Genomic DNA, 11317 nt, shown 5'->3' with positions numbered 1-11317 from the left:
GTCTAGGACTACCTCTGAGCCATTTGTTTTGGAAAGAGAGGTATTTTAAAACTCATGGGTGTGTGCGGGGGGGGGGAGGCTGGGGTTGTGGCTCAGTGGTAGAGTGCTTGCCTAGTGTGTATGAGGTACTTCAATCCTCAGCACCACATAAAGATAAATATGTAAAATAAAAGTATTGTATCTATCTACAACTAAAAAAAAGTCTTAAAACATAAATAAAAATAAAACTCATCATGGGTTTTTCTTGGTGCATTGTATAATATTATCTTCAAGTATCAGCTCACCATGGACATCAAAAGTTTAAAATTGCTTGAACTCAAATCGTCAGAAAAGATGGTTACCTTTGAAGTGTGTCACTTCAACGGTTACATTGGCAGAGCGCGGCCCGGGCAGCTGTGCTGGGCTGGCCCTCTGGCCTGAGCCGCCTGAGGAGCGGGGCTGCCTCTGCTCTTCCATGGAGCAGAGGGAAAGGCGAAACTTCAGAGTGCTGAGTCCCTGCGCTGCTGCAGCGGACTGCTGAAGAGGCTGAGCCCACGCGGACCTCCAAAGGAGACAGACCCGCCCCAGCACGCAGGCCAGCTACCTTATAGCTACTGAAAGGGACCTCTTATAAATAGACAGTTTTAAAGAAATAGCAGATCCTATTAAGAAATTCCTTTTAGGCAGGCCAGAGCATTGCTTCATTTCCAGGTGGGTGGTGACAAGCTGTCCTTCTTGTCCTCTCAGGATGGGGTTTAGTGAGCACTAAGGGCTCATACCTTGAAACTTGTTTCATTCGTCTACTTCACCTTACTCTGTCCAGTAGGCTTGGTCCCCCATTACACCACCACTCCTTGTCTCAGGTGTTAGCTGTTGGTTATTTGAAATCATTTGCCTGCAGCATGGTGAAGTTTAACTTTTCATAAAAAAAAAAAAGTTAACTTTGCCGCATGGAACATTTTGTTCACAAAGGTGCTGTGGCAAAGTTTGAGCAGAAAAAGAAGATATGGGTAGAAGAAATGGGCGTTCTTAAAAATCTCCAAAGCCTTTAGATAAACTCGGAGAATTGAGGCAGAGAGGTGCCTTCCCCAAACTTCTTCCAAGTCTCTCCATGTATAGAAAAGCATGATTTACTATTTAGACAAGTTGTGAAGATCTTGTTATGCAGACTTCTTGAATTTTAATGACCAAACTTGCCCTGTAAGAAAAAGTACCTGTTTTACATCAGTATCTAAAGTCAGAAAGAAATGTCACATTTTTATGAGAGTATGTTTCTCTCTAGAGAGCATCAGACATCTTCCTGTTCAACTCAATGGAGGCAGTGAAATGCTGTATCTTCAATTTGAGCCTAGGAAAGTTACGTTATTGGCTTGGGAAACAGAAAATAACTGGATCCAGTCCTTTAGAGTGCCTACACCAGCATCATGACAGCCCTTTCTGGGCTGTGGTGGTGAGCAAATGTGTTGTTGTATTTCCTTCCTTGATTCGTGACCTATAGGTACATTAAGATGCCTCCTATTTCCCCCTAGTACTCCTCATTTCATCCTCAGAAAGTATATAGTATTTACTATTTTTCTTCTCTAAAGGAGGTTTCAATATAAATAGGAATGTGATAAGTAGGAACAAAAAAGGAGAAGATTTTCACTGTCATAGATTGCACAAACAATGGTACAAACAACTAAAGATAAAGTCTGTCCATGAACAATGTCAGATCCCACTATAGATGATTCATGATTAGTCTAGCATGAATTTGGGAAGGTCCTGTGTTATGCTACTCTAGCTACCATGAGCCATATATCATAAATAATAGATAATTATTTTCACATTATTTTGGAGGCTACAGGTCTGAGATCAATGTGAGAATACTATTTATTTCTGGTGAGACCTTACTCTGGCTTATAGAGGACCACTTTCTTTCTGTGGCCTCTTGTGGTTTTATCTGCATGTCTAAGTACACAGGGGGTGAGTTCTGGTGTGTCTTTCTTTTCTTATAAAGACAACATTCCTAAAGCATTATCAATTTAGTTAATTGGAGTTACCTCCTTAGTAGCCCCATGACCAGATTGGAGAAATTTAGTACTTCAACATTTATTTTGGAGGGGAACAGCATTCAGTCAATACAAGTCCATCTGTCAAATGCTTCCTCTGTAAGATACTACAGTTTTGTAAAATAATCATTTCTCATGGCATCCATATATGTATGTTCTCTATTCTCACAAAACATGATGATAAAACTTATATATCAAAAGCTTAATACATATTCTCTGAGTCTACATTTGTTTAACAATGGTACTATAAGGCTCAAGGACAATGAATGTAATTTTAAAAGCCAAATTGGGCTGGGGGTGTGGCTCAAGTGGGAATGCGCTAGCCTGGCATGTGCAGGGCACTGGGTTCTATCTTCAGCACCACATAAAAATAAAATAAAGATATGGTGTCCACCGAAAATTGAAAAATAAGTATTAAAAAACTCTCTCTATCTCTCTCTCTCTCTCTTAAAAAAAGCCCATATTAAGTAATCATTCATTATTTAGAATCAAACATTTAAAATATCTTTCTGTCATTTTAATAATCAGAAATAATGTCTTAAAGCTTGGAATATATCAATAGATATCAAGAAGTTGCAAGACTTTTTGAAAAGACCACTATCTGTACACCGGTATTTAAATTTTTCTCCTTCATTACTAAAAACTTCTAATAATACTTGTTGAACTTCTAATAATACTTGTTGTTTATAAATCCACACTCATGGACATCCAAAACACACACACACACACACACACACACACACACACACACACACATACACACAGAATAAAATAGTGGTTATTCAATTATATAATATGGAAATATATCACCTTGTAATTTTAGGGTACCATTTCCAATTCATTTTTCCTTTTCTTCTCATTTATTTGCTAAATTTAAAATAAAATCCTAAAATGAATATATAGCTCAGTACAATGTCTTCCTAACCCTATTGACTAATAAAAATCTAAATCTTACTTTAACTACTAATAAAATATACTTTGTTTATTCAAATATTAAAAAATCAATTTTTTGAATAGTTCCCATATTGACATCTATTTTAAAAGCCATAGCTTAATGGTATTACCAAAGTGAATGGAACTAACAAGAAATCAAGTGCTTAAATTAAGCTGCTTAGTTTTCCTTCAGAGTCTAATGTGTGATTTAATCTTATTTCACTCTATTGAAACAAAAGATAAAAGGAGTATAACATTGCAAGTACTTTAATTTGATGCTGATTTTCAGTGACATTTTATCAATATATTTTTCTTTTCCTTTATTTTCTTATTAAGCCATTATTTCTAGTTGTGTTATTTGTTTCATGATTAATTATAATCACCATTTTTAGGGATGCGTCTATGCTAACAATAAAATAGAAGTAAAATAAAATAAAAAACATTAAATTCTACCAGTCTTATATTTGACATGATTTAGGTTGAGTCTAAAGAGTTTCTCCTTAATTTAACCAATATTCTTTACATAAAAAGTACATAGTAATAATAACATAATTAATAATGATAATTCTAGTTTTCTCTCTTCTCCCTACACAATTTGTACCATATATAGAAATATTTCATCTGGCAATGTGTAAATCCACAAAAAAATTAAGCTGAATGAAAATGGTATGTATCTTCAAATAAGTGTATGCCATATATTTGCATTTATATAAATTTATGTGTCTTTATGTATATAAAACTGTTATATATATAAAACAATGACATATTTATTTATGATATATGTAAATTCATTAATAATATACATATATGACAGAGTATTTTTTCTACTGTTTATTAAATTTAAAAATCTATGTCTAAAGAAAATAGGTATCGTCTATATAAGAAGATATTAATAAATTGGATTTAATAACATTATTAACATTTTTTTCATCAAAAGATGTCATTAGAAAAGTGAAATGCTCAAGCCACAAAATGAAAAATAAAGCTGTCATAGGTAAAGCCTAAAAAGGACTTGTACCTAGATTATAAAAAGACATTTGAAGAATAAGCAAAAAGCACTATGAATTCAACTAAGTTTTGAAGAGGCTCTGCACACTGAAATGCCAAAGTATCTGAAATAGTTGAGGTGTGCTCAGGATCATTACTCACAAAAAAGTGTAAATTAAAACATTTATTTAATAAATGAGAGGAATTCATTTAAAAATAATCATATGGTATACACTTACAAGAATGACTAAATACTGGAAATAACAATTTTAGGCAAAGATATTGAAAAATCAGAAATTTATATTGTTTGTGGCAGTACAATTTGATACAATCACTTTGACATTATTAAATAAAATTATTAATACATATACAAGGCCCAGCAGTCTTAGTGCTTATATATAACCCAGATATATATATATATATATATATATATATATATATATATATATATATATATATATTAGTTAGTCGTGACAAAAACTCATACTTGCATATTTATAACTGCCTCAAGTTAAGAAAGATTTTAATGTTATTGAATAGATAAAAAACTAAATACAAAACTAGTTTATTATTGTAACAACCAGAAAAATAAAATTGTAAAAATAACCTTTTGATACACATGACTAAATGGATGAAACTCATACTGTGTTGATGAGAAAAAGAAGTCAAAAAAGCAGAACCTGTATAATTTCATACACAATATAATTTAAAGTATAAAAATGTTTTCTATGCAACTGGGTGAGAATAGTGGTTACACCTGGGGAGGAATATTGACTGGGAGGATCATTAGGCCCCATTGAAGAGCATTGGAAATATTCTATGTCTTGATCTAGGTGCTGTTTTCATGGGTTGTGTACTCTCTTCTGGCTATATATTGAGTTTGATACTAAGGATTTCTGTATCTCTGTCTCTTTCTCTATCTATCTATCTAGCTAGCTAGCTAGCTATATTTCTTTAAAATAGTAGAAACAAGTTCTAAAGTCTTTCATTAGTCAGAGGTATGGGTTAAACTAAATACTGAGATGAAAAAACACACATGTATACATGTATGCACACACATATACGTATCTCTCTATATATACAAAATATATTTTATCTTTTCCTTCTTTTTCATAATTATTTTTCATCCCTTTGGTACCCAACATTACTAAATATTTATTATCAAATGATTATTTCCTTGTCATCTTAACTTTTATGCTAATCAAGTAAAATTTTAGAACATTCACATCTGCTGAGCTTTCAGTATGTCACAGCTAGTATCATAAGCATAAACCATATAACTAATTGGAGATATATTGAAGGGATGACATTTATTAAAACATTCTCAACTTTCTTCTCTTCTATTTCTTCATGATTTTTTTTCAGTTTCTTTCCTTCATATTTCTCCCAAGAAACTCCATCATGTTTAATCATATCTTTCGTGCTTTGTGACACAGAAATGGGATAAAGAAGAGGTTGAGTGGAAAGACATTGGGGAAAAGGAATAAGGATGTTGGAGAAAGTTTACAAAGCATTTTGAAAAATGACCTTGAAGGAATGAGAAGATTCCTCAAAAAAACAGAAACAATCTTTGCTGTGGTCTTTGCATATCATTTATGTTGTTTGGGAAATGCAAGGCAGAACCTGATTATGTGGAAATTTACTTAATGGTTGCTGAACTCTCTTCCTTTGAACATAACACTGGTTTAATATTAAAGCCTACCAGATAACCATTTTACCCACAACAAATCTGCAAAGAAATTACTAAAAATTCTACTTTTCTGAAAAAGCTATAGAGTTTCTGAATGTCTTAATAATAATTTTAAGGTTATTTGGCCAACAAAAGTCATTTTAAATCAGGTCTATATATCTCTAAATACCATTTTCATTGAATGCTTTTGTTTAAATTATTTTATAAACTGCAAAGTGTATATAATACTTGCTATTTTCCTCAAGAAAACAATGATAATAACAAAATTAAACAGGATTTCTTTAACAAGTTAAAAATGTTCAAGGGTTTACATTATGATTATTTGAAATAGCAGATGAGAGGCTGCTGGTGGCAGCTAATTGTGTGTCCTCATAAATACAGAAGGAAATGACCCTTTCACAACACTCTTCCTGCCTGCCAAGACAGCTGAGGATTATTATGGCAATTTAGAGGCTGTGCCACTTAGTTAAGAAAAAGTAAAATAACTTTCTTTAAAAGGTGATACATGCATGTGCAGTATTTCCTTTAAGAATAGTTTCAGTTATGTGTAGGTAAACCAAAATAAAAGGATCTACAGAAACATAATTAGAAGACAACCAGCTGTTGCCATATTAATACTAAGAAATACAGTCGAGAAACCTGCCAGCTCAAAAATCACAAATCTGAATTCATGAGCATAGGTTTGTGCCTCAGTGGGGGTCAGCAGCTCAGTAGGCTTTGTTCCCTATGGAAGATGAGGTCTCTTGCACCTTTTGTGCTCCTAGATACAGTGAATAATGCAGGCCATGATGGTGGCAAAAAGAGACACCAGACCCCTTCTGGCACATTACAGCCTCTGCCTGAATCAGGGTTGCCAAAATCACAAGGTCAGAACATAGTCACATGGTGATTCGTGGTAGTAAAGGAGGCTGGAAAATGAAGTCTGGGACTGTCTAGTCAAGTACAGGAGACCGGCTAATGACAACGACGGGAGGAATCGGTCCTTAGTCAGTGCCACATTGACTGATTCAGGTCTTAATCATGGAATCATCTACACATACACAAACCAGAAAGTGCATGATAATGGGCAAATCATGCAATGTCAAAACAACAACAAAAAATCACCACTGTTGAGATATAAAGAATCTGTTCTTAGAGAATATTTTGACACTGAAAATAAAGGCTGAACAAGTGCAAGATTTTACTGACTGATGTTATAAGAATTGGGGGAGTATTATATTTCAAGAGATTGACGGATTATTGATTTACACTTTTATGTGCTGTGTGTGTGTGAGAGAGACACACACACACACACACAGAGAGAGAGAGAGAGAGAGAGAGAGAGAGAGAGAGAGAGAGATACACATAAGATGTACATATTTATGTACATGTTTATCCACACTATAGTATTTTCCTGGATGCCCTGTTCATCTTATGTATCTTCCTGATTTTTAATCATTAAAGTCTGTGAATCTGTTCTTAATGGGTAAACATCAAATTTTCCCACACTAATCTGAAAGTTCAAGGTCTCCCCATTATGTAGTTCTAGGGTGTTCCAACCACTTAATTCTACTTAAGAAGTTGCTAGTAACATACCATACGGCATGAATGGAATCCTAATGCTGGGTTCCTAAAACTGGAGAAACAAATTCTTATTAAATCAGTGGAAGAAATAATGTTAATTCAAGACCAAAAAGAAGAAGAATTTGTAGTCCACTGAATAAATTTTAGCTTGGAGTTATGCCAGACTACCAAACAAGGAACATAATGATTCCCTATAGAAAGTATGACAGAAATATTTGGTTATCTTTCAGTAAGCTCCATCATTGCATTCTCTAACAATCAAAATGCAGGTCTCATCTTTTTTCATCCCCAAGAAAACACACACACACACACACACACACACACACACACACACTACAAGGTGCAAATTATCTTGTGAGACTAGTTTTGCATGCCACAACCACTCTGAAGAACATAAATAAATTTATATTGTGATGTTTTCCACATATTTTTCACACGTGCACTAGTAAAACAGAATTCACTGCCCTTGCTATTTCCTCAAACAAGGTATTGGCTTCTGTGTTTCCCTCGACAGCCTGGCTCTGCATTTTCCCATTGTGAGAATGAGGAGAGAAACCAGATGAGCTTTAAACTTCTTATCCAATTTCTCCGCATACAAATCTAGGTATATAGGCATGCATATTAGAGAAGACAGAGTTGTGTTATAAATATTAAATTTGTTGTTTTTATCACTACTGTAATTTTCATATATTTATTGTGAAGATGTGGTTGACTTGCCAAAATATGGAGAGAGTTCTTTAAGATGAAATCTCCTAGAAAACATTTTCTTACATCTTATTACTGGAACACTGCTGTTCTTGTTTTAACCCCAAACATAGTGGTTCTTTTAAGCACTTATGTTTCCACTTGGATTTCCAGAATGAGAAGAGATAAAAATGTGATCCATCTTTGGAAAAATATTGCTCCATTTTTTTCTCCTAGATTAACTTTAGTCAAGACAAAATAGCAGACATTTAAAATAACATTTTCTTTGTTTTTCCTTTCCTACTTTTTCTCTTATTTCTCCCACTTACTTCTATATAATGGTATCTAAAACTTATTGGTATTTTTAGAATATGAAAAATAAATAAGATTACTGATAGAAATAGCTAATTCATGAAGTATATTACTAAATGCTTTGAGACATCCTTAATTATCTCAAGACTCAGGAATGGCCTATATTTTTTTCCACTTTATATAAAAAGAAATGGAATTCAGAGATATTACATAACTCACTAGCATTTGCACAGTTTCATAATGTAGAGCTGAATCTGGTATCCTGAATTATGTGCATACAGATTCAAGCTTGGAACAATCATACTTTGTTCTCTGTTAAAACTTTTATTATCAAAGTGCTGGTATATTAAACATATATTTATATTATTTTGTAGAATAGAGTGATGAAAATACAATATGAGTGTTGATAACTTAGATGATATATTTACTGTTGTATGGAAAAAGGCAAAAAGTACATCTTCTCATAAACTGCACAATTCTATAAATTCAATCAATATTTGAGCTGATAGTCTCCCTCTGTTATGTGAGATTCATAACATGTAAAACTTTCTTTTGTTCTCTTGCTAAAAAATCAAGATAAAGTTCTCATGGAAGACCTATTAATAGGTATTTTTTTCCAGTCTTTTACTCATAATTCTTTATTACGTTCTAGAACTTTTCTCAGAAAGCAATGAGGGGGGCAAATTCCATACCTCTATTTTGAAGAAAAAGTGTCAATCCACATCCACTTTCTAAATGTACATATTATCCACCAAAAAGAAAACAAACAAAATACTACAACAATATGGTTTCTATACATTCCCAGAAAGTGTTGTTAGTTCTAAATATTATATTTAGAAGACACAACATACCTAAGAAATGAACAAAATGTTTGTGGTTAAATGACAGAAACTACTTTGCTTCCAAAGCTCATATTTGAGGGCCAGCATTGGTAAAAAATGAAATTCTCACTGGAATATAGTGAAATAAGGGAAACAATGATAATGTTTACTGAGTTTTTAAGGAAGACATTGATAACTATGTGCCTAGTACCCATTTTCCCCTTCTTCCTTACAAACAAAATCTTAATTATTATTCCATTACAAAAGTGTCCTTGTTTTTTTTTTTTTTTTTTTTTTTTTTTTTTTTTTTGCAGCGATGCAGTTGCCCGGGAGCCGGGAGCCGGGCGCCCTGTGCTGCGGCCCGCCCGAGGGCTGTGCAGATCACTGGCCACACCGCTACCAAAGCTTCATGATCGAGGAAATCCTCACTGAACCGCCCGCGCCTCAGCCGCCGCCGCCGCGGGGGAGCTGCTCAAGTTCGGCGTGCAGGCGCTGCTGGCGGCGCGGCCCTTCCACAGCCACCTGGCAGTGCTGAAGGCAGAACAGGCGGTGTTCAAGTTCCCGCTGGCGCCGCTCGGCTGTTCCGGGTTGGGCTCAGCGCTGCTGGCCGCCGGGCCTGGGTTGCCTGGCGCCGCGGGTGCGCCGCACCAGCCGCTGGAGCTGCAGCTCCGCGGGAAGCTGGAGGCCGCAGGCCCTGGTGAGCCGAGCACGAAAGCCAAGAAGGGGCGCCGGAGCCGCACTGTGTTCACCGAGGTGCAGCTGATGGGCCTGGAGAAACGCTTTGAGAAGCAGAAATACCTCTCCACGTCCGACAGAATAGATCTCGCCGAGTCCTCGGGCCTGAGCCAGTTGCAGGTGAAGACGTGGTATCAGAATCGGAGGATGAAGTGGAAGAAAATAGTAGTGCAGGGCGGCGGCCTGGAGTCCCCTACCAAGCCCAAGGGGCGGCCAAAGAAGAACTCCATCCCCACAAGCGAGCAACTCTGAGCAGGAGCGCGCCAAGGAGGCGGAGAAGCCGGCAGAGGTGCCAGGCGAGCCCAGCGACAGGAGCCGCGAGGATTGAGCTCGGCAGAGTGTGGAGCCAGGGAGCCAGAGAAGCAGTGGCCGCCTGAGTCCACGGAAACCTGCGGACCGTCCCTTCTCATCCCCACCGTTTGCTTTCTAAGCATTTTATTATTACTTTAAATGCGGACAATCAGGGGTCAAACAAGGAAGGACAGAGACCCTGAAGCCAAACCCAGGCCCCGGCGCGCTCTGGTCCTTACTTGGGACGTGCATCGTCGAGGAAGCAACTCATCTTCCTTGGAGCTCCGAGGCGCCCGTGCGCTCCACATGCATTCACGCCCTGCTCCTTGCCCACACCCTCTCCCCGTCTCTGGTCCTGGACGCCGCCAGGCACACACTCGCTTCCTCGCGTCGGGGACCCAGCGGCCGGGCGCAGGGCATCGGAGCCCGAGACAGCGCCGGGATAACTCAGCGGCTCAGCCTGAGGCCGGGACCCCGATGTCGCTGGGGCTCCTACCCCCCATCTTGCTAAGACGGTGACTTTTTTTTCCAATAACATATTTTATGACAAAAAAAGAAAAATAATTCATACTTAGTGTTTACATAATACCTAAAGTATTCTTAACTAATATATTGTGTCAACTGTAGTCCATGAGAAATATTGCTTTTATTCCTGGAGTAAGTTTGGACTTTATTTTGCTGATGAAAATATTCAGTTAAGAAACAATAAGGATAAGCAACCTTGGATTGAAGCTATTTGAAAAAATAAAAATTGTGAATGTACTAAACATGCACAGATTTTGTTATTATTCTTAAACAATACTTTTTTAAAACTACAAAAATTGAAAGTAATTATAGATGACCATTTTTCATTATTTGCCTTTTAAAAAAATTCTCAAATTTAAAACTATTTCATTGAAATAAACAGTTTTGAGACTGGTAGCTTATGTTTTCTGGTTTCCATTTTTCACCTCAGTCATCTTTGGCCAGTCCATGGGCTCTAATTTCCAAGAATAAAATACACATAAGAAGTACTCAGTTCACAGAATTACTTTAAAGACCATGTGAAGCAAGGAAGTATAATGTACAGAGCTTTATGAAACTTTGCATGATTATTGCCAATAGAATATATATCACAGCATATTCATTCATCATATTCCATTCTAAATTTAAGCCAGAATGAAATAAATGTCATTAACACCAGCAGATTCCATTTTACCCCACAGTTATACTACAATTATATTTCATAACTTACAATTTTGTAGTAGAAATTGTCAGCATAAATACAACCAGCT

The 11317-nt window shown here is 36.3% G+C and overlaps 1 pseudogene; it reads left to right on the top strand.

Moving 5' to 3' along the window:
• The first annotated feature begins 9333 nt into the window (after nucleotides 1-9333).
• On the top strand, nucleotides 9334-10080 carry LOC144252970 (homeobox protein BarH-like 1 pseudogene; annotated as a pseudogene).
• The last annotated feature ends 1237 nt before the right edge of the window (nucleotides 10081-11317 follow it).

This window comes from Urocitellus parryii, unplaced genomic scaffold (genome assembly GCF_045843805.1).
Source record: "Urocitellus parryii isolate mUroPar1 unplaced genomic scaffold, mUroPar1.hap1 Scaffold_79, whole genome shotgun sequence".
Taxonomy (NCBI): domain Eukaryota; kingdom Metazoa; phylum Chordata; class Mammalia; order Rodentia; family Sciuridae; genus Urocitellus; species Urocitellus parryii.
This window is presented reverse-complemented; position numbering and strand designations above follow the sequence as displayed.